The sequence below is a fragment of the Elephas maximus genome, chromosome 4 (assembly GCF_024166365.1).
Source record: "Elephas maximus indicus isolate mEleMax1 chromosome 4, mEleMax1 primary haplotype, whole genome shotgun sequence".
Classification (NCBI taxonomy): Eukaryota; Metazoa; Chordata; class Mammalia; order Proboscidea; family Elephantidae; genus Elephas; species Elephas maximus.
Genome location: NC_064822.1, coordinates 8068504 through 8096090, shown reverse-complemented (window position 1 = coordinate 8096090; position 27587 = coordinate 8068504). Strand labels below are relative to the sequence as shown.

General features: G+C 41.0%; 1 protein-coding gene across 18 annotated transcripts in view; it reads left to right on the top strand.

Moving 5' to 3' along the window:
• The window catches only part of PARD3 (par-3 family cell polarity regulator), an 870612-nt gene that overhangs the window by 633382 nt on the left and 209643 nt on the right, over positions 1-27587 (top strand). The window lies entirely within an intron of this gene.

Genomic DNA, 27587 nt, shown 5'->3' with positions numbered 1-27587 from the left:
ATATTCAAACACTGTTTATAAATTCAAACACCATGTAGAGATTGCTTCATGAAGACAATACTGATTTTATTTCAAACACATGAATTTTACTGTCTTGAGCCATACTCTGATCCCACTGCTTCTTTTAATAGCTTCTTAAGATCGTTGTTCTATGTGGGAGCTGGGCTTTGAACATTGAAATCACAGATTTCACTCAAAACTAGTGGTTCGCAAGCTCTAGCATGCACCAAAATCACCTGGAGCACTTGTAAAAACACAGGTTGCTGGGTCCTCCCCAGAATTTTTGATTCAGGAGGGCTAGGGTGGAGCCCAAGAATCTGCATTTCTCATGAGTTTCCAGGTCCTGTGCTGTTGGCACTGGTCCTAAGGACAACAATTTGAGATTCCCTGTAAGACTGGAGATGTCCTGAAATTACGTCATCTGTACCATCCATGTGCTGTTCGTCTGCTACATTTTGAAAGCAGCTTATATTTTCGTTACTCTAGCTATTTTTAATAGAGGTTTGCAGTAACCTCAGGCAAACCCAGAAGGAAGCATTTTAAAGAAATAGTAAATGCAGAAACAGATTTTAAAGTAAAACTATAGTCTGATTTTTCTTCTGTTGTCTCCTTTGTTTGGGTTTAAGGCTTTCTTTATTGCTTTTTGAAAACCTATATATTGATGTTGACTGTAATGAGTAGGTAATACAAGTTAACATAAGAAGCGTGTGGTGATCACCTAGGAGGTTCACAGGGCTTATTAACTTAACAAAGATGTGTCAGGATCCAAAGAATAAGGCTTTTGTCAGTGACAGTGACATTTTCTTAAAAAGCGTCTTTCTTACTTGGTTTCTACGGTACTGTTGAAAGCCATCAAAAGCGGTTTCTTAGGAGAAAGGACACAGGTGCTGCTGGCTAGTAACTTTTAGAGAAACTGGGAAAAATGAGTTAGCATGTTATTGATCATTGTTAGAAATACTCATCATTTTTAGTACTTTTGACATCCAGTTTGAAAATCTGAAAAAGAGTAGATGTGCTTGTAAGTCCTATCTGGCATTGGAGACAGGAGTCAGAAGGGACTTCCCCAGCTCCTGAGGTCCAGAAATGGTTGCCCAGTTTCAGTGCCCCAAACCAAACCTGTTGCCATTAAGTTGATCCCACTCATGGAGACCCCATGTGTGCACAGTAGAACTGTGCTCCACAGGGTTTTTCAAGGCTGTGAAATTTCAGACCAGATCACCAGGTGTTTCTTTAGAAGTGTCTCTGGGTGGATTTGAACCGCCTACCTTTTGATTAACTGCCAAGCGCTTAACCATTTGCGCCACCCAGGGACACATTTCAGTGCCCTACAAGTGTCTGAATCTCTTCCGAAGATTTCTGCCCATTTTCAGGAAGGCTTACATGCTCTCAGCCCCCTCTGCTTCTGAGCTCCAGCATCCCTGCCTGGGCTGTGCTGTGCGTCCAGCTGACCTCAAGGTGACACTCAGCCTTCTAACTCATTTCCTTCAAAAACCCATACAGCAAAACACCAGAGGAGACTTTCGTCATGGGGACGAGTCACGTCAAGCAGTAAGCAACTCACAGTCATATCTTAGGCATTTCTAAATTCAAAACCCCTTCACCTCACTCAAGCACACTTGAGCGCTTGGATGGCTAAATGTCAGTGGTTATAAAGGTTTCTGCAGTGTGCCCCGAGAGGGTAGTTTAGATTAGAGAATTTCTGAGATGCTTCCAACCCAAGTGGGATGTAACTTAAAAAAAGAATCACAAAGTTTGATTTTTTATTATTATTATTTTTGCAAAGAATAAAATATTCATTAAACTATGGCTCGTGTTGCGAATACAAAAATTGGGGAACTAGTGTACCTTTAAAGTACACCCTCACCTACCTATAATCGAATGTGAATTTGGTTTGGAAATAATGGTATCACCTCCAGTGTCTTTTCTTATCACTGAAAAAGCTGTAGAAAAGTGCTTCTCAGACATAACTAGAGGAGAAATTTTTTTTCTTTCTTTTTTTAAGGGAATACAGTCTCTTGATGAGTGCACTATTGAATTAAATTGTTTTGATTATAATGTTACTTAAATATGTATAAAAATAAAATAGGACTGAACTCCTTCTGTTTATAGCCATTATACAACTATAAAACCAAACATCTTTACAAATTAAATACAAACAAAATGGCAAAACTATTACATTCAAATGAACAACATTAATTTAATGTGGCCAGTAATGTTTTCTTATAAATCCAAACTCTCGTGCAAATCATGAATATGGGGTGGCTGCGACACTGCAGGCCCGTCTGCACTTGTTTGCCTGCCCCCTAAGCCCAGCACTGTGTCAGTTCTCCAGTCACGTTCTCAGATACATTTCTGCAGACCCTTACCTGGGCACAGCAAAGATGCTCCCTTTAAGCATGGAGTCCAGCTGGCTTCTATTAGCACTGGCTCGAACGTAGGCCTTGGTGCTTTCATATTTGTCAACTTCAGCTCAGACAATGAAATAACTCACCTGTAAGATGATCCAGAGTATGCTTTTATTAATGTTTTAAAAGATTGTCATTCAAATGAGAACACAAAATTTGAAACTTTTCAGCATGTATTTGCTGTTTGAAAAAATATATACAATAAAGAAACTCCTATCAACCAAATATTTCCACCAAATTATGGAAGTGGTGTCCCATGAATTTTCCTGTTCAGTTTTTTTTTTTTTATTTTATCGGAGTAGGAGTGGGGCAGCTCTTCCGGGTTTTCGTTGTTCAGCAAGAAAGCAGTATTCCAAATTTTTTTTTTAAGTTTTTTTTTTATTATAATTTTTATTGTGCTTTAAGTGAAAGTTTACAAATCAAGTCAGTTTCTCACATAAAAGCTTACATACACCTTGCTACATACTCCCAATTACTCTCCCCCTAATGAGACAGCCCGCTCTCGCCCTCCACTCTTTCTTTTCGTGTCCATTTCGCCAGCTTCTAACCCCCTATACCCTCTCATCTCCCCTCCAGGCAGGAGATGCCAACATAGTCTCAAGTGTCCACCTGATCCAAGAAGCTCACTCCTCACCAGCATCCCTCTCCAACCCATTGTCCAGTCCAATCCATGTCTGAAGAGTTGGCTTCGGGAATGGTTCCTGTCCTGGGGCAACAGAAGGTCTGGGGGCCATGACCACGGGGTCCTTCCAGTCTCAGTCAGACCATTAAGTCTGGTCCTTTTATGAGAATTTGGGGTCTGCATCCCACTGCTCTCCTGCTCCCTCAGGGCTTCTCTGTTGTGTTCCCTGTCAGGGCAGTCATAGGTTGTAGCCAGGCACCATCTAGTTCTTCTGGTCTCAGGCTGGTGTAGTCTCTGGTTCATGGGGCCCTTTCTGTCACTTGAGCTCCTAATTGCCTTGTGTCCTTGAAGTTCTTCATTCTCCTTTGATCCAGGTGGGTTGAGACCAATTGATGCATCTTAGATGGCTGATTGCTAGCGATTAAGGCCCCAAACGCCACTCTTCAAAGTGGGATGCAGAATGTTTTCTTAATAGATTTTATTATGCCAGTTGACTTAGATGTCCCCTGAAATCATCATCCCCAAACCCCTGCCCCTGCTACACTGGCCTTCGAAGCATTCAGTTTATTAAGGAAACTTCTTTGCTTTTGATTTAGTCCCGTTGTGCTGACCTCCCCTGTTTTGTGTGTTGTCTTTCTCTTCACCTAAAGTAGTTCTTGTCTACCAACTAATAAGTGAATACCCCTTTCCCACCCTCCCATCCTCCCGCCTCTTGTAACCACAAAAGAATGTTTTCTTCTCAGTTTAAACTATTTCTCAAGTTCTTATAATAGTGGTCTTCTACAATATTTGTCCTTTTGCAACTGACTACTTTCACTCAGCATAATGCCTTCCAGGTTCCTCCATGTTATGAAATGTTTCACAGATTCATCACTGTTCTTTATCGATGTGTAGTATTCCATTGTGTGAATATACCATAATTTATTTATCCATTCATCCGTTGATGGGTACCTTGGTTGCTTCCATGTTTTTGCTATTGTAAACAGTGCTGCAGTAAACATGGGTGTGCATATATCTGTTCGTGTAAAGGCTCTTATTTCTCTAGGATATATTCTGAGGAGCAGGATTGCTGGATTGTATGGTAGTTCTATTTCTAGCTTTTTAAGGAAGTGCCAAATCGATTTCCAAAGTGGTTGTACCATTTTACATTCCCACCAGCAGTGTATAAGTCTTCCAATCTCTCCACAGCCTCTCCAACATTTCTTATTTTGTGTTTTTTGGATGAATGCCAGCCTTGTTGGAGTGAGGTGAAATCTCATTGTAGTTTTGATCTGCATTTCTCTTATGGCTAATGATCGTGAACATTTCCTCATGTATCTCTTAGCTACCCAAATGTCTTCTTTAGTGAAGTGTCTATTCATATCTTTTGCCCATTTCTTAATAGGGTTATTTGTCTTTTTGCAGTATCATGTAGATTTTAGACATCAGATGCTGATCGGAAATGTCATAGCTAAAAGCTTTCTCCCACTCTGTAGGTAATCTTTTTACTCTTTTGGTGAAGTCTTTGGCTGAGCATAGGTGTTTGATTTTTAGGAGCTCCCAGTTATCTAGCTTTTCTTCTGCATTCTTAATAATGTTTTGTATACTGTTTATGCCATGTATTAGGGCTCCTAGCGTTGTCCCTATTTTCTCTTCTATGATCTTTATCATTTTAGATTTTATATTTAGGTCTTTGATCCATTTTGAGCTCATTTTTGTGCATGGAGTGAGCTGTGGGTCTTGTTTCATTTTTTGCAGACGGATATCCAGTTATGCCAGCACCATTTGTTAAAAAGACTGTCTTTCCCCCCCATTTAACTGTTTTGGGGCCTTTGTCAAATATCAACTGCTCATATGTGGATGGATTTATGTCTGGATTCTCAATTCTGTTCCATTGGTCGAAGTATCAGTTGTACCGGTACCAGGCTGTTTGACTACTGTGGCAGTATAATAGGTTCTAAAATCAGGTAGAGTGAGGCCTCCCACTTTGTTCTTCTTTTTCAGTAATGCCTTATTTATCTGGGGCCTCTTTCCCTTCCATATGAAATTGGTGATTTGTTTCTCCATCTCATTAAAGAATGTCGTTGGGATTTGGATCAGAATTGCATTAAATGTATAGATAGGTCTTGGTAGAATAGACATTTTTATAATGTTAAGTCTTCCTATCCATGACCAAGGTATGTTCGTCCACTTATGTAAGTCTCTTTTGGTTTCTTGCAGAAGTGTTTTGTAGTTTTCTTTGTATAAGTCTTTTACATCTCTGCTAAGATTCATTCCTTTTTATTTTATCTTCTTGGGGGCTACTGTAAATGGCATTGATTTTGGTGATTTCCTCTTTGATGTTCTTTTTGTTGGTGTAGAGGAATCCAACTAATATTTGTATGTTTATCTTGTATCCCGATACTCTGCTGAACTCTTCTATTAGTTTCAGTAGTTTTCTGGAGGATTCCTTAGGGTTTTCTGTGTATAAGATCATGTCATCTGCAAATAGAGATACTTTGACTTCTTCCTTACCACTCTGGATGCCTTTTATTTATTTATCTAGCCTAACTGCTCTGGCTGGGACTTCCAGCACAGTGTTGAATAAGAGTGGTGATAAAGGGCATCCTTGTCTGGTTCCCGATCTCAGTGGGAATGCTTTCAGGCTCTGTCCATTTAGGGTGATGTTGGCTGTTGGCTTTGTATAAATGCCCTTTATTATGTTGAGGAATTTTCCTTCTATTCCTATTTTACTGACAGTTTTATCATGAATGGGTGTTGAACTTTGTCAAATGCCTTTTCTGCATCAATTGATAAAGTCATGTGATTCTTGTCTTTTGTTTTATTTATGTGGTGGATTACATTAATTGTTTTTCTAATGTTGAACCATCCCTGCATACCTGGTATGAATCCCACGTGGTCATGGCGAATTGTTTTTTTGATATGTTGTTGAATTCTATTGGCTAGAATTTTGCTGAGGATTTCTGTCTACATTCATGAGGGATATAGGTCTATAATTCTCTTGTGGTGTCTTTACCTGGTTTTGGTATCAGGGATATGGTGGCTTCATAGAATGAGTTTGATAGTACTCCGTCCTTTTCTATGCTCTGAAATACCTTTAGTAGTAGTGGTGTTAACTCTTCTCTGAAAGTTTAGTAGAACTTTGCAGTGAAGCCTTCTGGACCGGGGCTTATTTTTTCTTTGGATTCCAACTTTTTTTTTTTTTTTTTAATTAACTTTTATTGAGCTTCAAGTGAATGTTTACAAATCAAGTCAGACTGTCACATATAAGTTTATATACACCTTACTCCATACTCCCACTTGCTCTCCCTCTAATGAGTCAGCACTTCCAGTCTCTCCTTTCGTGACAATTTTGCCAGCTTCCAACTCCCTCTATCCTCCCATCCCCCCTCCAGACAGGAGATGCCGACACACTCTCAAGTGTCCACCTGATATAAATAGCTCACTCTTCATCAGCGTCTCTCTCCTACCCACTGTCCAGTCCCTTTCATGTCTGATGAATTGTCTTCGGGAATGGTTCCTGTCCTGGGCCAACAGAAGGTTTGGGGACCATGACCGCTGGGATTCCTCTAGTCTCAGTCAGACCATTAAGTATGGTCTTTTTGTGAGAATTTGGGGTCTGCATCCCACTGATCTCCTGCTCCGTCAGGGGTTCTCTGTTGTGCTCCCTGTCAGGGCAGTTATCGGTTGTGGCCGGGCACCAACTAGTTCTTCTGGTCTCAGGATGATGTAGGTCTCTGGTTCATGTGGCCCTCTCTGTCTCTTGGGCTCTTAGTTATCGTGTGACCTTGGTGTTCTTCGTTCTCCTTTGCTCCAAGTGGGTTGAGACCAATTGATGCATCTTAGATGGCCGCTTGTTAGCATTTAAGACCCCAGACGCCACATTTCAAAGTGGGATGCAGAATGTTTTCATAATAGAATTATTTTGCCAATTGACTTAGAAGTCCCCTTAAACCATGGTCCCCAAACCCCTGCCCTTGCTCCACTGACCTTTGAAGAATTCATTTTATCCCGGAAACTTCTTTGCTTTTGGTCCAGTCCAGTTGAGCTGACCTTCCATGTATTGAGTATTGTCTTTCCCTTCACCTAAAGCAGTTCTTATCTACTAATTAATCAGTAAAAAACCCTCTCGCACCCTCCCTCCCTCCCCGCCTCGTAACCACAAAAGAATGTGTTCTCAGTTTATACTATTTCTCAAGATCTTATAATAGTGGTCTTATACAATATTTGTCCTTTTGCCTCTGACTAATTTCACTCAGCATAATGCCTTCCAGTTTCCTCCATGTTATGAAATGTTTCACAGATTTGTCACTGTTCTTTATCGATGCGTAGTATTCCATTGTGTGAATATACCACAATTTATTTAACCATTCATCCGTTGATGGACACCTTGGTTGCTTCCAGCTTTTTGCTATTGTAAACAGAGCTGCAAGAAACATGGGTGTGCATATATCTATTCGTGTGAAGGCTCTTATTTCTCTAGGGTATCTTCCGAGAAGTGGGATTTCTAGGTTGTATGGCAGTTCTATTTCTAACTGTTTAAGATAACGCCAGATAGATTTCCAAAGTGGTTGTACCATTTTACATTCCCACCAGCAGTGTATAAGAGTTCCAATCTCTCCGCAGCCTCTCCAACATTATTATTTTGTGTTTTTTGGATTAATGACAGCCTTGTTGGAATGAGATGGAATCTCATCGTAGTTTTAATTTGCATTTCTCTAATGGCTAATGGTCGAGGGTGTTTTCTCATGTATCTGTTAGCTGCCTGAATATCTTCTTTAGTGAAGTACCTGTTCATATCCTTTGCCCACTTCTTGATTGGGTTGTTTGTCTTTTTGTGGTTGAGTTTTGACAGAATCATATAGATTTTAGAGATCAGGCGCTGGTCGGAGATGTCATAGCTGAAAATTCTTTCCCAGTCTGTAGGTGGTCTTTTTACTCTTTTGATGAAGTCTTTAGATGAGCATAGGTGTTTGATTTTTAGGAGCTCCCAGTTATCTGGTTTCTCTTCGTCATTTTTGGAACTGTTTTGTATTCTGTTTATGCCTCGTATTAGGGGTCCAAATGTTGTCCCTATTTTTTCTTCCATGATCTTTATCGTTTTAGTCTTTATGTTTAGGTCTTTGATCCACTTGGAGTTAGTTTTTGTGCATGGTGTGAGGTATGGGTCCTGTTTCATTTTTTTGCAAGTGGATATCCAGTTATACCAGCACCATTGGTTAAAAAGACTATCTTTTCCCCGATTAACTGACACTGGGCCTTTGTCAAATATCAGCTGCTCATATGTGGGTGGATTTATATCTGGGTTCTCAATTCTGTTCCATTGGTCTATGTGTCTGTTGTTGTACCAGTACCAGGCTGTTTTGACTACTGTGGCTGTATAATAGCTTCTGAAGTCAGGTAGAGTGAGGCCTCCCACTTTCTTCTTCTTTTTCACTAATGCTTTGCTTATCCGAGGCTTCTTTCCCTTCCATATGAGGTGGGTGATTTGTTTCTCTATCACATTAAAAAATGACATTGGAATTTGGATCGGAAGTGCATTGTATGTATACATGGTTTTTGGTAGAATAGACATTTTTACTATATTAAGTCTTCCTATCCATGAGCGAGGTATGTTTTTCCACTTAAGTATGTCCTTTTGAATTTCTTGTAGTAGTGCTTTGTAGTTTTCTTTGTATAGGTCTTTTACATCTTTGGTAAGATTTATTCCTAAGTGTTTTATCTTCTTGGGGGCTACTGTGAATGGTATTGATTTGGTGATTTCCTCTTCGATGTTCTTTTTGTTGATGTAGAGGAATCCAAGTGATTTTGTATGTTTGTCTTATACCCTGAGACTCTGCCAAACTCTTCTATTAGTTTCAGTAGTTTTCTGGAGGATTCCTTAGGGTTTTCTGTGTATAAGATCATGTCATCTGCAAATAGAGATAATTTTACTCCTCCTTGCCGTTTCCGGATGCCCTTTATTTCTTTGTCTAGCCTAATTGCTCTGGCTAGCACTTCTAGCACAATGTTGAATAAGAGCGGTGATAAAGGGCATCCTTGTCTGGTTCCCATTCTCAAGGGGAATGCTTTCAGGCTCTGTCCATTTAGGGTGATGTTGGCTGTTGGCTTTGTATAGATGCCCTTTATTATGTTGAGGAGTTTTCCTTCAATTCCTATTTTAGTGAAAGTTTTTATCATAAATGGGTGTAGGACTTTGTCGAATGCCTTTTCTGCATCAATTGATAAGATCACGTGGTTTTTGTCTTTTGTTTTATTTATATGGTGGATTACATTAGTGGTTTTTCTAATATTAAACCAGCCTTGCATACCTGGTATAAATCCCACTTGGTCGTGGTGGCTTATTTTTTTGATATGTTGTTGAATTCTATTGGCTAGAATTTTGTTGAGGATTTTTGCATCTATGTTCATGACGGATATAGGTCTGTAATTCTCTTTTTTTGTGATGTCTTTACCTGGTTTCGGTATCAGGGAGATGGTGGCTTCATAGAATGAGTTAGGCAGTATTCCGTCATTTTCTATGCTTTGAAATACCTTTAGTAGTAGTGGTTTTAACTCTTCTCTGAAAGTTTGGTAGAACTCTGCAGTATAGCCATCCTGGCCAGGGCTTTTTTTGTTGGGAGTTTTTTGATTACCGTTTCAATCTCTTTTTTTATTATGGGTCTATTTAGTTTTTCTACCTCTGATTGTGTTAGTTTAGGTAGGTAGTGTTTTTCCAGGAATTCATCCATTTCTTCTAGGTTTGCAAATTTGTTACAGTACAATTTTTCGTAATAATCTGATATGATACTTTTAATTTCAGTTGGGTCTGTTGTGATGTGGCCCTTCTCGTTTCTTATTCGGGTTATTTGTTTCCTTTCCTGTATTTCTTTAGTCAGTCTAGCCAATGGTGTATCAATTTTGTTAATTTTTTCGAAGAACCAGCTTTTGGCTTTGTTAATTCTTTCAATTGTTTTTCTCTTCTCTAATTCATTTAGTTCAGCTCTAATTTTTATTATTTGTTTTCTTCTGGTGCCTGATGGATTCTTTTGTTGTTCACTTTCTATTTGTTCAAGTTGTAGGGACAGTTCTCTGATTTTGGCTCTTCTTTTTGTGTATGTGCATTTATCGATATAAATTGGCCTCTGAGCACTGCTTTTGCTGTGTCCCAGAGGTTTTGATAGGAAGTATTCTCATTCTCGTTGCTTTCTATGAATTTCCTTATTCCCTCCTTAATGTCTACTATAACCCAGTCTTTTTACAGGAGGGTATTGTTCAGTTTCCAAGTATTTGATTTCTTTTCCCTAATTTTTCTGTTATTGATTTCCACTTTTATGGCCTTGTGGTCTGAGAAGATGCTTTGTAATATTTCGATGTTTTGGATTCTGCAAAGTTTTTTTTTATGACCTAATATGTGGTCTATTCTAGAGAATGTTCCATGTGCGCTAGAAAAAAAAGTATACTTTGCAGCAGTTGGGTGGAGAGTTCTGTATAAGTCAATGAGGTCAAGTTGGTTGATTGTTGTAATTAGGTCTTCCGTGTCTCTATTGAGCTTCTTACTGGATGTCCTGTCCTTCTCCGAAAGTGGTGTGTTGAAGTCTACTACTATAATTGTGGAGGTGTCTATCTCACTTTTCAGTTCTGTTAAAATTTGATTTATGTATCTTGCAGCCCTGTCATTGGGTGCATAAATATTTAATATGGTTATATCTTCCTGGCCAATTGTCCCTTTTATCATTATGTAGTGTCCTTCTTTATCCTTTGTGGTGGATTTAAGTTTAAAGTCTATTTTGTCAGAAATTAGTATTGCTACTCCTCTTCTTTTTTGCTTATTGTTTGCTTGATATATTTTTTTCCATCCTTTGAGTTTTAGTTTGTTTGTGTCTCTAAGTCTAAGGTGTGTCTCTTGTAGGCAGCATATAGACGCATCGTGTTTCTTTATCCAGTCTGAGACTCTCTGTCTCTTTTTTGGTGCATTTAGTCCATTTACATTCAGCATGATTATAGATAAGTGTTTAGTGTTGTCATTTTCATGCCTTTTTATGTGTGTTGTTGACAGTTTCATTTTTCCACTTACTTTTTTGTGTTGAGGTGTTTTTCTTTGTAAATTGTGAGATCCTCATTTTCATAGTATTTGACTTTATGTTTGCTGAGTCGTTACGTTTTTCCTGGTTTTTATTTTGAGTTATGGAGTTGTTATACCTCTTTGTAGTTACCTTAATATTTACTCCTATTTTTCTAAGTAAAAACCCAACTTGTATTGTCCCATATCGCCTTGTATCCCTCTCCATATGGCAGTTCTGTGCTACCTGTATTTAGTCCCTCTTTTTGATTATTGTGATCTTTTACATATTGACTTCAATGATTCCCTGTTTTGAGCTTTTTTTTTTTTTTTAAATTAATCTTAATTTGTTTTTGTGATTTCTCTATTTGAGTTGATATCAGGATGTTCTGTTCTGTGACCTTGTGTTGTGCCGGTATCTGATACTATTGGTTTTCTGCCCAAACACTTTCCTTTAGTATTTCTTGTAGCTTTGGTTTGGTTTTTGCAAATTCTCTAAGCTTGTGTTTATCTGTAAATATCTTAACTTTGCCTTCATATTTGAGAGAGAGTTTTGCTGGATATATGATCCTTGGCTGGCAGTTTTTCTCCTTCAGTGCTCTGTATATGTCATCCCATTGCCTTCTTGCCTGCATGGTTTCTGCTGAGTAGTCTGAACTTATTCTTATTGATTCTCCCTTGTAGGAGACCTTTCTTTTCTCCCTGGCTCCTTTTAAAATTTTCTCTTTATCTTTGGTTTTGGCAAGTTTGATGATAATATGTCTTGGTGTTTTTCTTTTTGGATCAGTCTTAAGTGGGGTTCGATGAGCATCTTGGATAGATATCCTTTCGTCTTTCATGATGTCAGGGAAGTTTTCTGTGAGCAGATCTTCAACTATTCTCTCTGTGTTTTCTGTCCTCCCTCCCTGTTCTGGGACTCCAATCACACGCAAGTTATCCTTCTTGATAGAGTCCCACATGATTCTTAGGGTTTCTTCATTTTTTTTAATTCTTTTATCTGATTTTTTTTCAGCTATGTTGGTGTTAATTCCTTGGTCCTCCAGATTTCCCACTCTGCATTCTAATTGCTCGAGTCTGCTCCTCTGACTTCCTATTGCGTTGTCTAATTCTGTAATTTTATTGTTAATCTTTTAGATTTCTGCATGCTGTCTCTCTATGGATTCTTGCAACTTATTAATTTTTCCACTATGTTCTTGAATAATCTTTCTGAATTCTTCAACTGTTTTATCAGTGTGTTTCTTCGCTTTTTCTGCAGTTTGCCTTATTTCATTTCTGAGGTCATCCCTGATGTCTTGAAGCATTCTGTAAATTAGTTTTTTATATTCTGTATCTGATAATTCCAGGATTGTATCTTCATTTGGGAAAGATTTTGATTCTTTTGTTTGGGGGGTTGTAGAAGCTGTCATGCTCTGCTTCTTTATGTGGTTTGATTTCGACTGCTGTTGCGAGCCATCACTAAGATATTGTAGTGATTTATTCTATATTTGCTCACCGAGTCTTATCTTGTTTTGTCTTCTTTCAGTATACGTGGATGAGCTACTAGATTGTGCTGTCTTGATTGTTGTAGCCCTTGACTTACTTATGACCTATTACCAGCTGGTTTGGGCTGTTGCCAGATATATATGCCTGAGTCTATTGTCTATTCTTGTGTAGAATCTGATTTGGGGTGATCAAGTGTGTGCTGCACCCTAACACCTATCCACCTTGAGAAGTACTGGTGATAGTTGTGTGCACCAGATTCTATTAGCAGCTGGGGTTCACACTCCAGGGGGGGGCAGGATGCTGACAGGCTTCCCCCAAGTGTCAGTGAAGTAGGTGTGTCTCTATTCCTAAAGCACCTTGGTGGGAGGGCTCTGCAGCTGTACCTTAGGCCCCCAATGCAAGTACCTCTACTGATTGGTAGGTGTCACCCTGTTTAGACCCCTAAGGCAAGAGGCTGGGTGGTCTGGGGGGAGCTTCAGCCCTCAGTTCCCTGTTGTGGGTTAGTTAGGGCTCTGTTGAATAAGCAGAGATATCAGACCTGGGAAACTTGTTTTTCCAGTAAATCCGCTAAAAAAAAATGCAGTCAGATCCCTATCAGAATTGCCTTTGCATTATAATAGCCACCTTGTTCCCTGTAGGGGTGAAAGCCCGAGATATGGATCGTATATGCTTGGCTGGAGCTGGTTCTGTGTTTTTAGTCCAGTTAGGGATGGATTTTTGGTCCCTGGGTTTTTTGTGGTTGCTTCTCTCAGGCCGGAAGAATGGGTTAGGAAAAGACCAAAAAAAAAGGGAAAAGAAAAGCCGCGGAGCCGGAGGTGTTCTCCCTCTGGCTCAGGAAATTCCAATGTTAATGAAGCCGCCTGGGAAGGGTAGGGGAGTGTTCAGAAAAACAGGAGAGAGTAGCACCCAGGAATATATCCAAAGTTGCTTATCTTGCTTGGGATGACTCTTTTATGTGAGATTTCCGAGGGGCGTGTCGCCTATGTGTGCTGGCTGTGTAGAGATTGCCCCCGAGGGTCTGGCCCGCAGAAGCCATGGTCAGTTCCTCCGCTGCCAGACCAAAGCCCAGGGTCAAGGTTCCCTGGCTGGGACGCTGCACTCCCGGCTCCAAAACCAGTCGCTGTCTCCCGGGGACGTCTCCTCCCGCCAGCCTCATCGCTGCGCTGTCCGCGCGGACCAGCTGGGCCCCCTCCCGGGGTCAATTTAGGGGGGTAGGTCTGCGCACCGTTTTTTTGCCGTGACAGGATGCCGTGCTCAGCTCCCCTGTGCCCAGTCCAAAGCCCGGCGCCGAGGTTCCCTGGCTGGGACGCTGAACTCCGGGCTCCAAAACCAGTCACTGCCTCCCGGGGACTTCTCCTCCCACCAGCTGCATCGCCGTGCCGCCTACGCGGACCAGCTGGGCCCCCTCCCGGGGTCAGTTCAGGGGCGTAGGACTGCGCCTCATGTTTGCACCTTCACGGGATATCCTGCTCAGCTCCCCTGTGCCCAGTCCAAAGCCTCTCACCAAGGTTCCCTGGCTGGGATGCTGCACTCCCGGCTCCAAAACCCATCGCTGGCTCCTGGTGACTTCTCCTCCCACCAGCCGTGCCGCCCGCGTGGACTGGCTGGGCCCCCTCCCGGGGTCAGTTCAGGGGGGTAGGGCTGCGCCCCGTGTTTGCGCCATCACAGGATGTTGTGTTCAGCTTCCCTGCACCCAGTCCTAAGCCTGGCGCCAAGGTTACCTGACTGGGACGCTGGCTCCAGGGTCCGAAAACAGTCGCTGCTTCCCCGTAGTTGTTCGTTCTCTGTCTCTGCCACTCAGATAAACTCTTTAAATCTGTGTTTGTTGTTCAGGGTTTGTAGATTGTCATGTACGTGATCGATTCACTTGTTTTTCTGAGTCTTTGTTGCAAGAGGGATCCAAGGTAGTGTCTACCTAGTCAGCCATCTTGGCCCCCCTCCCGGGGCTTTTTTATGTTGGGAGTTTTTTGAATACCTTTTCAATCTCTTCTTTTGTTATGGACCTATTTAGTTGTTCTACCTCTGTTTCTGTTAGTTTAGGTAGGTAGTGTGTTTCTAGAAATTCATCCATTTCTTCTAGGTTTTCAAATTTTTTAGAGTACAGTTTTTCATTGTAATCTGATATGATTCTTTTAATTTCAGTTGGGTCAGTTGTAATATCACCCATCTCATTTCTTATTTGGGTTATTTGCTTCCTCTCCTGTTTTTCTTTTGTCAGTTTGGCCAGTGGTTTATCAATTTTGTTGATTTTTTTTTCAAAAAACCAGCTTTTGGTCTTGTTAATTCTTTCACTTGTTTTTCTGTTTCATTTATTTCAGCTCTAATTTTTATTATTTGTTTTCTTCTGGGCCTGTGGGTTTCTCTTGTTGCTCTCTTTCTATTTGCTCAAGTTGTAGGGATAATTCTTTGATTTTGCCCTTTTCTTCTTTTTGGATGTGTGCATTTATCAATATAAATTGGCCTCTGAGCACCACTTTTGCTGTGTCCCAAAGGTTCTGATAGGAAGTGTTTTCATTCTCATTGGATTCTCTGAGTTTCTTTATTCCATCCTTAACGTCTTCTATAATCCAGTCTTTTTTGAGCAGGGTATTGTTCAGTTTCCAAGTGTTTGATTTCTTTTCCCTGCTTTTCCTGTTATTGATTTCCACTTTTATGGCCGTATTGTCAGAGAAGATGCTTTGTAATATTTCAGTGTTTTGGATTCTGCTAAGGCTTGTTTTATGACCTAATATGTGGTCTATTTTAGAGAATGTTGCATGTGCACTAGAAAAGAAAGCATAGTTGGTTGCTGTTGGGTGAAGTGTTCTGTATATGTCTACGAGGTCAAGTTGGTTGATTGTGGCATTTAGATCTTCTGTGTCTTTGTGGAGCTTGTTTCTGTATGTCCTGTCCTTCAGCGGAAGTGGTGTGTTGAAGTCTCCTACTATTATTACGGAGCTGTCTATCTCACTTTTCAATGCTGAAAGAGTTTGTTTTATGTATCTTGCAGCCCTGCATTGGGTGCATAAATATTTAATATGGCTATATTTTCTTGGTGTATTGTCCCTTTAATCATTTTATAGTGTCTTTCCTTATCCTTTCTGATGGATTTAACTTTAAAGTCTATTTTGTCAGAAATTAACATTGCCACTCCTGCTCTTTTTTGATTGTTGTTTGCTTGATATATTTTTTTTCTGTCCTTTGAGTTTTAGTTTTTTCTTTCTCTCAGTCTATGGTGTGTCTCTTGTAGACACCGTATAGGCGGATCTTGTTTTTTAATCCGTTCTGCCACTCTCTGTCTCTTTATTGGTGCATTTAGTCCAGTTACATTGAGGGTAATTATGGATAGGTATGAATTTAGTGCTATCATTTTGATGTCTTTTTTTGTGTGTTGTTGACAGTTGCTTTTTCCCACTTAATTTTATATGCTGAGTAGATTATATATTGTCCTTTCCTCATATTTGTTTTTGTTGATTTTGTTTATTCTGAGTCTCTATTTTGTTCTTGTATTTTATTTTGATCAGTAGGATAGTTTCTTTCCTTTGTGCTTACCTAATTATTTACCCATATTTTTCTAAATTCAAACCTAACTTTTATTTCTTTGTATCGCCATATCTTCCTCTCCATATGGAAGCTGTATGATTACATTTCTTAGTCCCTCTTTATTATTCTAATGTTGTCCTCTTGTATATAATAACATCACTGTCACCCTGTTTTGTGCTTTTTTTTTTTAATATATATATAATTTTGCTTTGCTTTATTTTGGATTTCCCTGTCTGGTTTGACTTCTGGTTGCTCTGCCCAGTGTTCTAGTCTTGGGTTGGTACCTGATATTATTGATTTTCTAACCAAGAACTCTCTTTAGTATTTCTTGTAGTTTTGGTTTGGTTTTTATGAATTCCCTCAACTTGTATTTATCTGGAAATGTCTTAATTTCACCTTCATATTTACGAGACAGTTTTGATGGATATATGACTCTTGGCAGGAATTTTTTCCTTCAATTTTTTAAATATGTCATGCCATTGCCTTCTTGCCTGCATGGTTTCTGCCGAGTAGTCCGAGCTTATTCTTATTGGCTCTCCTTTGTAGGTGACTTTTCGTTTATCCCTCGCTGTTCTTACAATTCTTTATTTTTGGTTTTGGCAAGTTTGATTATAATATGTCTTGGTGACTTTCTTTTAAGATCTACTTATGTGGAATTTGATGAGTATCTTGGGTAGATATCTTCTCATCTTTCACTATATCAGGGACGTTTTCTGCCAACAAATCTTCAATAATTCTCTCTGTATTTTTTGTTATCCCTCCCTGTCCTGGTACTCCAATCACTCCTAGGTTATTTCTTTTGATAGAGTCCCACATGATTCTTAAGGTTTCTTCTTCTTTTTTTTTTGACTCTTTTATCTGATTTTTCTTCAAATATATTAGTGCCAAGTGATTTATCTTCGAGTTCAGAAATTCTAGCTTCTACTTCCTCAATTCTGTTCCTCTGACTTTCTGTTGAGTTATCTAATTCTGTAATTTTATTGTTAATCTTCTGAATTTCTGATTGCTGTCTCTCTATGGATTTTTCCAGCTTATTAAACTTTTCATTATGTTCCTGAATAATCTTTTTAATTTCTTCAGTTGCTTTATCTGTGTGTTCCTTGGCTTGTTCTGTGTATTGCTTCATTTCCTTCCTGATGTCTTGGAGGGTTCTGTATATTAAACTTTTGTATTCTGCATCTGGTAATTCCAGGTATGCACTTTCATGTAGAAGATCCCTGGATTCTTTGTTTTGAGAGCCTGTTGAGGTGATTGTGGTCTGTTTCTTTATGTGACTTGATATTGACTGTTGTCTCCGAGCCATCTATAAGTTATTGTATTAGTTATGCTTGCTTGCTGTGTCGTAGCTTCTTGCTTTGTTTTGTTTTTTTATACCCCTGTGGGTTGCTTGAGTGAGCTAGCTTGTTTTGAGAGCCTGTTGAAGTGATCATGGTCTATTTCTTTATGTGACTTGATATTGACTGTTGTCTCTGAGCCATCTATAAGTTATTGTATTAGTTTATGCTTGCTTACTGTGTCGTAGCTTCTTGCTTTGTTTTGTTTTGGTATAACCCTATGGGCTGCTTGAGTGAGCTAGCTTGATTATTTTTGCCTTTGGAGCTCTGACGTCCTGTCCCCAGATGGCTAGAGCTGTTATCAGGTATATCAGTCTAGGCATCCATTCAGTTTTCTTGAATGAATTCAGCTCAGGTTTGCAGGTAGCTGTTCATCAAGTGTGTGGCATAGGCTCTGTCCTTCAGTCTTAGAGGGGTGGGATGATTGGCGTATATACCAGTATCTGATTGCAGCAAGGTGTCACGCTCTGAACAAGGCAGGGGGCTGAGAACCGACCCTCGAGTGTCTCTGAGGAAAGCATGTCCCTATTCCCTAGAGCGTCCGGAGGGTGGGTTCTTCAGACGGACCATGGGCACCCAAAGTTTTTGGTTGTAAGGACTGGGAGGTACCAGTTATCTTTGGACCCCTGTCATGGATGGCTGGGTGACCTGAGTGGAGCTACCAGTCCTTAGGTCTCTGTTGTGGGTAGGTGGGGACCTTGTTTAATAGGCAAAGTGATGTCAAACATCAAACACCCACCTGTCCACCTCACAGCTGAATTGGCTGGAGTCTGCCAACAGGGGCCTATTCTCCTGAAATGGGCCCACACAGGTCCATGCAGAAGGGAAAGGTGCTCAAGGTCCATGGATGGTTTATGCCTGGACAGGAGCTGCTTCTGTCCTGAGCTCCCCCGGTTAGTGGAGCTAGCAAATTATCTTTTTCCTCAAATGCAATTTTTTTTTCCTTCCCCAAGGCCGGGAGGATGGCTCTATGTGCTCAACAGGGCCTATCTTAGGCCCAGGGAATTCAGCCACTGAAGCCAGTTTGTGGGTGGGGCGGGGGGGGGGGCGCGTTAAAATATACGGAAGTGCTTAGCTTTTGCCGAGAGCACCGTTCTCCTCAGGTTCCAGTGTTGTGAGTGGGCTGTGTGGCTGGCTGCTTCTCCCTGAGGAACCTGCAGCCGAATGCTAGTACCAGCCCGCCGCCACCGCCGCTCCGGGAATGGTGCCTGAGGGCTCCCCGCAATTCAGGTCCAGTAACTCCTCTGCACTTCTGAACAGTCTCTTTCTCCCCCTGCCCCTCAGTTCATTTTCTAAGCTTTCCTTTGAAGCTCAGGGCCCCCAGCTTGTCACAAATATACTCGTTTCACTTGTTTTTTCAGGTGTTTGTCGTAAAGAGGTCTCGCCGGAAGCGTCTGTCTATTCTGCCATCTTGGCTCCACCAGTATTCCAAATTTTACTGCTTCATCATGTTGATGGATCTTATAGGCAGAAATGTGGATTTGGGAGCATCAGGTGGCAACTCCAGGGATAATTTATTAAATGCTGCAAATTTGAAGTGAGAATGGAAAGCTACTTCAGTTTCCAAATATTATTTATGAAATGCTTTTTATAAGATACCATCATACTATTTCTAGAAATATTTCCATACCTGTTCACTTTGATTTGTAAATGAACTGCTATCTGATTGAATGCCTTGGTCAAAGTGCCATTTTTACAACTACTTATTAATATCCTTGGTAACATGTTGATGTTCTTATCTTGGATCACTGCTGAAGAGAAGAAGGCCTTGCCCTTCTGCTTTATAGGAAAAACATGGCATAAACTCATAGAAAAATGTTGATATACTTATTTTTTATCCTGCTTATAATTTTTTTTTTTTTATAACCAGGGACCTCAAAGTACTTTAAAATCCTTGTCTGAAAGCTTAGCTATTGTAAATGATTCATAGTCCTGTATTTGTTTGGACGAGAGTCTGTTTCCTATTTGGTTGCTGTCCATCTTCAACAGTCTATACCGTGCATCTGTGGTCCAATATTTCTCACCCACTGGAAAGGCACTGCTAGTTGCCTTATCAAAAATCTGTTCTTCTCTTCTTCCTTACTTATAGAATCTCAATTTTTCTCAGACCGGCAGTATCCTCACATAAAAATTTCAATTTCCCAGGCTCCCTTGCAGTAAGACGACATAGTGCACTAGAAGTGAATCTACTGGCTATTTTTCCCCCTGATTAAAATTGGGTGGGCTCAACTTTTGCCCTTTACCATTCCTTCTTATCCTACCTGGAATTTGGATGCAGTGCTCCCAGGTAGGGTCGGAATCAACTGAACAGCAGTGGATTTGGGTGTCAAATCATTTCCACAGTATTTTGTGACAATATATAATAGGCAGAATTCTCCAGTGTTACTCAATTAGCCCTTCAGCCTTCCATGGTATTATGCCTCTATTTAAAGAAATGTTATTAGTCAAATGCCCAGTAGTATGTCTTTGATAGACTGCTCTCCCCATACAGCTCTTGCCTCCAACTACAATCTGCTATGAGGTAGGAGGCAGTGGAGGGTAATGTGTGAGTGGGAATGAACTGTGGAACCAGGCTGCCTGACTATGATCCTGGGTCTCCGCCATCAGCTGTGTGTCCTGTGCTTCATTTTCCTCATCTGTAAAATGGGGATGCTAAAAACACTCGGGGAGAACCAAATCTGCTAATACATGAAAGGTACTTGGCACTGTGCCTAGTCCACAGCAAGCACTGTGGAAGTATTTGCCATTGCTGTTGTCACTTTGGAAATGGGCTTTTACTCAGGAAACCACAGCGTCCCCACATTAATACAGAAAGAATCAAAGAACTAAATTGAAATGAATAAAGATAAGTTTTCGTCTTTATATTTAATATAGATATTAAAGCACGGCGATGCAATTCTGCTGATACCACCTCAATCAATAAATAATATTCTCCATAAATTGTATCATATCATGAACAGTTTCTTTCTAAATCAGACCTTGTTGAGTTCAGCATGAGGCATTTCAGATTACTTCTACAAATTCTATTCTATAAATGTATAGAATTACTACTTGGATTAAAAATAAGTGCTAGAGTGGATGGGAGGATGGTGGTATAAGAACGTGATCTCTCAATATCAGCCTGTCCTTTGACAATTTAAAGTTCTTCGTGATCTACTTTCATGAAATTCTGGTTGATTCTAGGCTTGCAATGTTCCTTGGAGATAATGGAGGCTTGTCCTTCTCAAACCTTGTGAAAAATGTTGGCATTTCTGTATGCATTCAGTTATCTTCTGGAAAGGAGCCCTGGTGGTGCAGCAGTTAATGCAGTTGACTGCTAACTGAAAAGTTGGCCATTCGAAACCACCGGCAACACTGAAGGAGAAAAATGTGGCCATATGCTTCTGTGGAGATTTACAGCCTTGGAAATCCCATGGGGCCACTATGAGTTGGAATCGACTCGGCAGCAGTAGGTTTGATTGTGGGGTATCTTTTGGAGATGGGGGCAGGCCGGGGGGAGATGCAGGGATTTCCACCATTGTGATCTTAAGAACTGCAGTAAGCCGCATTGTAGAACAGCCCGTTTATTTTATTTTAGCATGTATAAAAGCATGGAATGCTTCTCACAGTGCCAATTTCCTGGCGCCCTCATAGATACTCTGAGTCAGTAGATCTGATTGGTGGCTAAGAATCCACGTTTTTAACAAACACCTCGGTTCATTTTGATGCTACAAAACTCTCCATACTTTCAAAAACACTATTGTTGTGCTCAGTTGACATCAAGTTGGCTCCAGCTCATGGTGACCTTCTGGGCAGCAGAATGAAACGTTGCCTGGTTCTGCATCATCTTCATGACCTTTGGTATGTTTGCTTTCCAACTCAGGGGTTCATCTTTCACTACTGTATCAGACAGTGTTCTGCTAGGGGGTTCATCTTCCAGCACCATATCAGACAGTACTCTTCTAGGGGGCTCATCTTCCAGCACTGTATCAGACAGTGTTCTGCTAGGGGGTTCATCTTCCAGCACCGTATCAGGCAGTGTTCTCCTAGGGGGCTCATCTTCCAGCACCGTATCAGGCAGTGTTCTCCTAGGGGGCTCATCTTCCAGCACCGTATCAGGCAGTGTTCTCCTAGGGGGCTCATCTTCCAGCACCGTATCAGGCAGTGTTCTGCTAGGGGGTTCACCTTCAGCACCGTATCAGACAGTATTCTGCTAGGGGGTTCACCTTCCAGCACCATATCAGGCAGTAGTCTGCTAGGGGGCTCATCTTCCAGCATCGTATCAGGCAGTGTTCTCCTAGGGGGCTCATCTTCCAGCACCGTCTAAAGCAGTGTTCTCCTAGGTGGCTCATCTTCCAGCACTGTATCAGACAGTGTTCTGCTAGGGGGTTCACCTTCCAGCACCGTATCAGGCAGTAGTCTGCTAGCGGGCTCATCTTCCAGCACCGTATCAGGCAGTGTTCTCCTAGGGGGCTCATCTTTCAGCACCATATCAGGCAGTGTTCTGCTAGGGGGCTCATCTTCCAGCACCGTATCAGACAGTGTTCTGCTAGGGGTTTCACCTTCGAGCACTGTATCAGGCAGTGTTCTGCTAGGGGGCTCATCTTCCAGCACCGTATCAGACAGTGTTCTGCTAGGGGTTTCACCTTCGAGCACTGTATCAGGCAGTGTTCTGCTAGGGGGCTCATCTTCCAGCACCGTATCAGACAGTGTTCTGCTAGGGGTTTCACCTTCGAGCACTGTATCAGGCAGTGTTCTGCTAGGGAGCTCATCTTCCAGCACTGTATCAGACAGTGTTCTGCTAGGGGTTTCACCTTCCAGCACTGTATCAGGCAGTGTTCTGCTGTGACCCCAGGGTTGCCATTGGTTAATTTGCAGCTGTACAGCATCAGGTCCTTTTTCCTAGTCTGTCCTCGTCTAGATGCCCTGCTGAAACATGTCCACCATGGGCGCCACTGTGTGTGTTTGAAATGCTGGTGGCTTAGTTTCCACTCTCATAGGAACACACAAGCTACCACAATACGACACACTGACAGATGGATCTTGGAAGACACGATTTTTGTGCTAATGGGAAAACAAAGGAACTTCAATATGAGTTAGTTTATTAAGGTCTGTTAACAGTACAGCTGTGAAATCATTTATAATTTCCATGTTGGCTACAACTTCATCTCGGCATTCAAAAGTATCCATTCTGTATATAAAACAATCGTTTCATTTAAAAGGTCAGCATGCAGTGTGACATTACTAAACTTTATTCAGTGTTTGACACCAAAACATTTCTTTTCATGCAGAGTTAAAGAATTCCAATTCAGGAGGTTTAATATGCTTTGAATTCTAACAAAGGAGTGATGAAATGCCGATCAGTCATGTTTTCTTTATTTACTGGATGACACCATGCAATTCATATTTTTACATCTAGATATCAGAATGTGTATTAAAAAGCTCCACAGAAAGACAGCTCTAATGGACATTTTCTGACTGTCACCATGCAATCATTTGCCACCAAGAGTGCACTGTCCTCCAATATAATTGAAATAAAATAGGTACTGTGCTGCTATAAATCTAAATAGCAGGAAAATGGTAGGCTAGACTCCCCCAGCTTACTGAGGCCACCTTAATGGAAACATAAATACCATAATCATATGCTTTTTGCATGCATTTTGCCACTAAAGAGAAAATGCCAATTTTTTAAAAAAAAGACCTTTGTGAACTTGTTTTTCCCCCATTAAAACTGGAATCCAGTTGTGTCAAAAGGAAGCCTGGCAAACAGAACAATACTGATTTCCTTAGATACAAGCAGTTATTAAACATGTGTTCTCTTAAAAACACTGGGTCATATAACAAAGTTGTATTTGCTGTTCAAGAAGTCAAATACTGCTTTATTTATTTTCTTAGTATTATTTATGTCTGCTCTTCTTGAAATGTGAGAAATGAATTCTTGAAGATAGTAAGCCTCATTGTGATTTCAATTTTGCAGGTTGGTGGCCCTGCTGATCAATGTGCTTCCATTCAGGCTCTGGGCCCTTAGCTGCCTATCTCTGACCTTGACTAGCTCCTTCTCACCCACTTCAACAAGCATTCCAAACCTTGTTGCTCCCTTCAACACACCCCTCAGCGCCAAACCTAGAGTCCAGCTACATCTGTGCCTGTGCGGCTTCCCTCTCCTCACGTGCTGAGGTTTAGCTTTCCTCCTTCAGGCCAGCTCTGTGGACAGTGTTCTGGATCTCACACCCTCCTCTTCAAGGAGCCTGGGAGTTATCTCCTCTCACGTTCCTGCTGTCAGCCTGTGCCCTGTCCTGGCACTTCTACTTAGCTTGTGAGCATGCCCAAGTCTTCATTGTGCTTCTTTTTTTTTGTTTGTTTTCAATCCTTTCACCCTCTAGCTACAATTTTCTGCCCCATTTTCCCTCTTCACCTCTACTGTATTTTCACACAAATAATACACACCCTGTACATTTGTTTGCCAATCTCTCCCTCCCCCCATGAGGTATTTTCAGAAGTGTCCACTATGCCAATTTTTTTTAACATGTTGCTGTAAAAAATTGGCACAGTGGTACTTACAAAAATACCTCATGGAGGGGGGAGCAGTTGGCAAGCAACCATAGAAGGTGTGTGTTATTTGTGTATAATACAGTGATCCAGACATCTAGAGAGATTAGTCTAGATTTGGTATACACTGCTGTATCTGCTTTCTCACATCTAATTCACGCTATGTAAGCATAAAGTTTTTTAAAAAGTTTTAAAAAGCAAAGATGTTACTTTGATGACTAAGGTGCACTTGATCCAAGCCATAATCATTCCAGTCACCTCGTGTGCATTAGGACAATGAAAAAAGAAGACAGAAGAAGAATTGATGTGTTCAAATTGTGGTGTTGGTGAAGCATATTGAATATACTGTGCACTGCCAGAAGAACCGACAAATCAGTCTTAGAGGAAGTGAGGATGGCAAGACTTCGGCTCACTGACTTTGGACACGTCATCAGGAAAGACTAGTCACTAGAAAAAGACACCATTTTTGGTAGAGGGTCAGCAAAAATGAGGGAAAACCTCAATGAGATGGGTTGACATGATAGCTGCAACAATGGGCTCAAACATACCAATGATCATGAAGATGGCACAGGACTGGGCCATGAGTTGGAGCTGGCTCAGGGGCAACTGACAGCAACAGCAAGGATGTACACGTCCTCACCCCTGGAGCCTGTCAGCATGTTACCTCACATAACAGAGACTTTGCCGATGTGATTAAGAATCTTGAGATGAGGAGATTATCCTGGGTTATTTGAGGGAGCCCAAGGTAATTAGAAAGGTCCTTATAATGAAAGAGGAGGCGGGGGAGTCAGAAATGGATATGAAGATGCTATGCTGCTGGCTTTGAAGACAGAGGGAGGGGCCGTGGGCCCTGGGATGCAGCGGCGTCTAGAAATTGGACAAGGCAAGGCATTGGATTCTCCAGAAGGAATGCAACCCTGTCAACATGGTGGTTTCAGCCCAGACTTCTAACCTCCAGAACTGTAAGAAAGTAAATTTTTATTGTTTTTAGTCACTTAGTTTGTGGTAATCTGTTATGGCAGCAATAGGAAACAAACACACACCACATGCTGCGTAACACATCCTTAAACCCACGACTGCACCGAAACAGCCTCCACGACGGATAGCGACGGCCTCCGAAGTTCCGACCCAGTCAGCACTGCCCAGTCCTCATCCTGGGTCACTCTGCGCTGTTCCTGAAAACTCTTCGTTCTCTTGGCTTCTGTGGTACTACTGCCTCCTGGTTCGCCTTTCCTTTCTGACTATTCCTTAACTGGAGGTTCTTTGGAGGTTCTCTTCCACTTGTCCCCTAAATTTTGGATTCCCCAGGTATCTAGCTAAGAAACACTGCTATTCTCTATGTGTCCACTTTAAGTCTCTAACGGGCCCTGGTGATGCCTCATCCGCATTAGCCCAGCCCTCTCCTCAGAGCCCAGATTCTTGTAGCTAACCACCAGCTGGGATTGCATTTTCCCTGTGTCTCTGAGGCTCCTCAAACCTAAGCTATCCAAAAATGAATTTACCATTTTTCATTCTAAACCCCCTCTGACTTTCATAAGTCTAATCTCAGTTAATGCTGTCACCACCCACACATGGACTCAAGTCAGAAACCTTTATTTTACACCCCCACCCCCACCTCAGCCAGTCAGTGGCAGAGGCTTACTAATTTTACATTCTAAATCATCCCAAATTCTTTTATCTGTCTATTATCAAGGAGCCCTAGTGGAGCAATGGTGAAGTACTCAGCTGCTAACTGAGAGGTCAGTGGTTCAGGACCCACCAGTTGCTCTTCAGGAGAAAGGTGTGGCAGTCTGCTTTCATAAAGATTATAGTCTAGTCAACCCTGTGGGGCAGTGCTACTCTGTCCTATAGGGTCTCTATGAGTCGGAATCGACTAGAAGCCACACAACAACATACTGTTCTTGTTGTTAGTTGCCATCAAGCTGGCTCTGACTCATGGTGACCTTGCGTATAACTGAACGAAACATCGCACAGTCCTGTGCCATCCTCACCATTGTTGGTATGTTTGAGCCCCTTGTTGCAGCTATTGCATCAGTCCATCTCTTGGAGGTTTCCTCATTTTCTCTGACCTATTTTACCAAACATGATGTTCTTTTCTAGCACCTTCTGTACCACCGCACATGAATTCTGGCATTAGCCTCCTCTTCCTGCCAGTTTTCTTCTCTTCAAACCCCTACTTCACCCAATACCCAGGATTTTCTTTCTTATTTTTTATTGTACTTTAGATGAAGGTTTACAGAACCAACTAGTTTCTCATTAAACAGTGCACATATTGTTTTATGACATTGGTTACCAACCCCACGACATGTCAATGCTTTCCCTTCTCGACCTTGGGTTCCCTTTTACCAATTTTCCTGTTCTCTCCTGCGTTCTAGTCCTTGCCCCTGGGCTGGTGTGCCCCTTTAGTCTCGTTTTGTTTTATGGGCCTGTATAATCTTTTCCTGAGGGATGAACCTCGAATGCCCAGAATTTTCTATCTAAAATAAAAATTTAACCCTGTCATTCCTTTGCTTAAAATTATTCTTTAGCTTCTTGTATGTTTTCAAGATAAACCCTAAGCTCCTTGCCTGGCATTTATGGGGCTCTAAGACTTCCCTTTCCAGCCTCACCACTAATTATATTAAATTCTGCCATATTGCTCAAAACATTATACTTTCCTGTTAGAAAATCAGTCTAAAAGTATAAACCCAACTTCATGTAATACATGGGTGAATTTAAGTGGCTCTCTGGTGTTACAATTTCTGCAAATGTTAAATTTTGGTGAATAAAACAAGCAATCACCATCCATTAAGCTGTTCTAATATAGTTAGAGATACAGCAATTAAATTAAAGGCTAAGGTGACATAAACAACCCAACAAATGAAATCTTGAAAGTAATGAAGCCATAAATAAGGTCACAGCTAATTTTAAAGACTTCGTGTTTAATTCTTTTTGTTGATTAACATTGCCTGAAACCACAATTTGTTTGTAGAAGTAATGTGAAATGGGGGGTTATTTATTTATATATTTATTTTGGCCTTAGAGAAAGTTTAAGTATTCTGCAGAAATATGGGGATAAAAGAAAACGATTTTACTCTTGGATAGTTATCAGGCAAGTTATTACCCTCCGACAGTGTGTGTTTGTGTTTATTTTAATGTCTTTTCTTGTGCAGAACACTGTGCCCCTAGCTAGGTCTTTGATGCTGATGAGCTGGTCACACTGTGGCCAGAATCTTCTTGAATTGGTTGGTGTTTTGTTTTATTTTAGCCATCAGAGAGAGCTCAAAAACCCTGCTTTACATGCAGCTTGGCAGAGTAACTTCTGTTTTTATTTCAACCCAGCTGCCTTTTCTCCTGACCCTTAGACAGTCCAAACCAGTAGACTCAAGTACCAATCTTATTGGTATTTGGTGGTCTTAGGTTGGCTTTATTTTCTTTCCAGATCCTGCATAAAGATGGAATATAAATCAACTATTAATATAAATTCATGAGGATTTTCATGGAGCCCTGTTGTGAGATGCATTTTCAATGTCTTAGGAGACTTTATCAAGACCTGAATCCACAATCCATTTTTAAATTAACTTTCTAGATGTTCTAGAGCTTTTCCTATGCCACCCTAAGCCCTCAATATGGATAACTATTTGATTATCCTCTATTTGTTGCTTCATTGCTTTCTTTCCATTTTTTCCCCATAG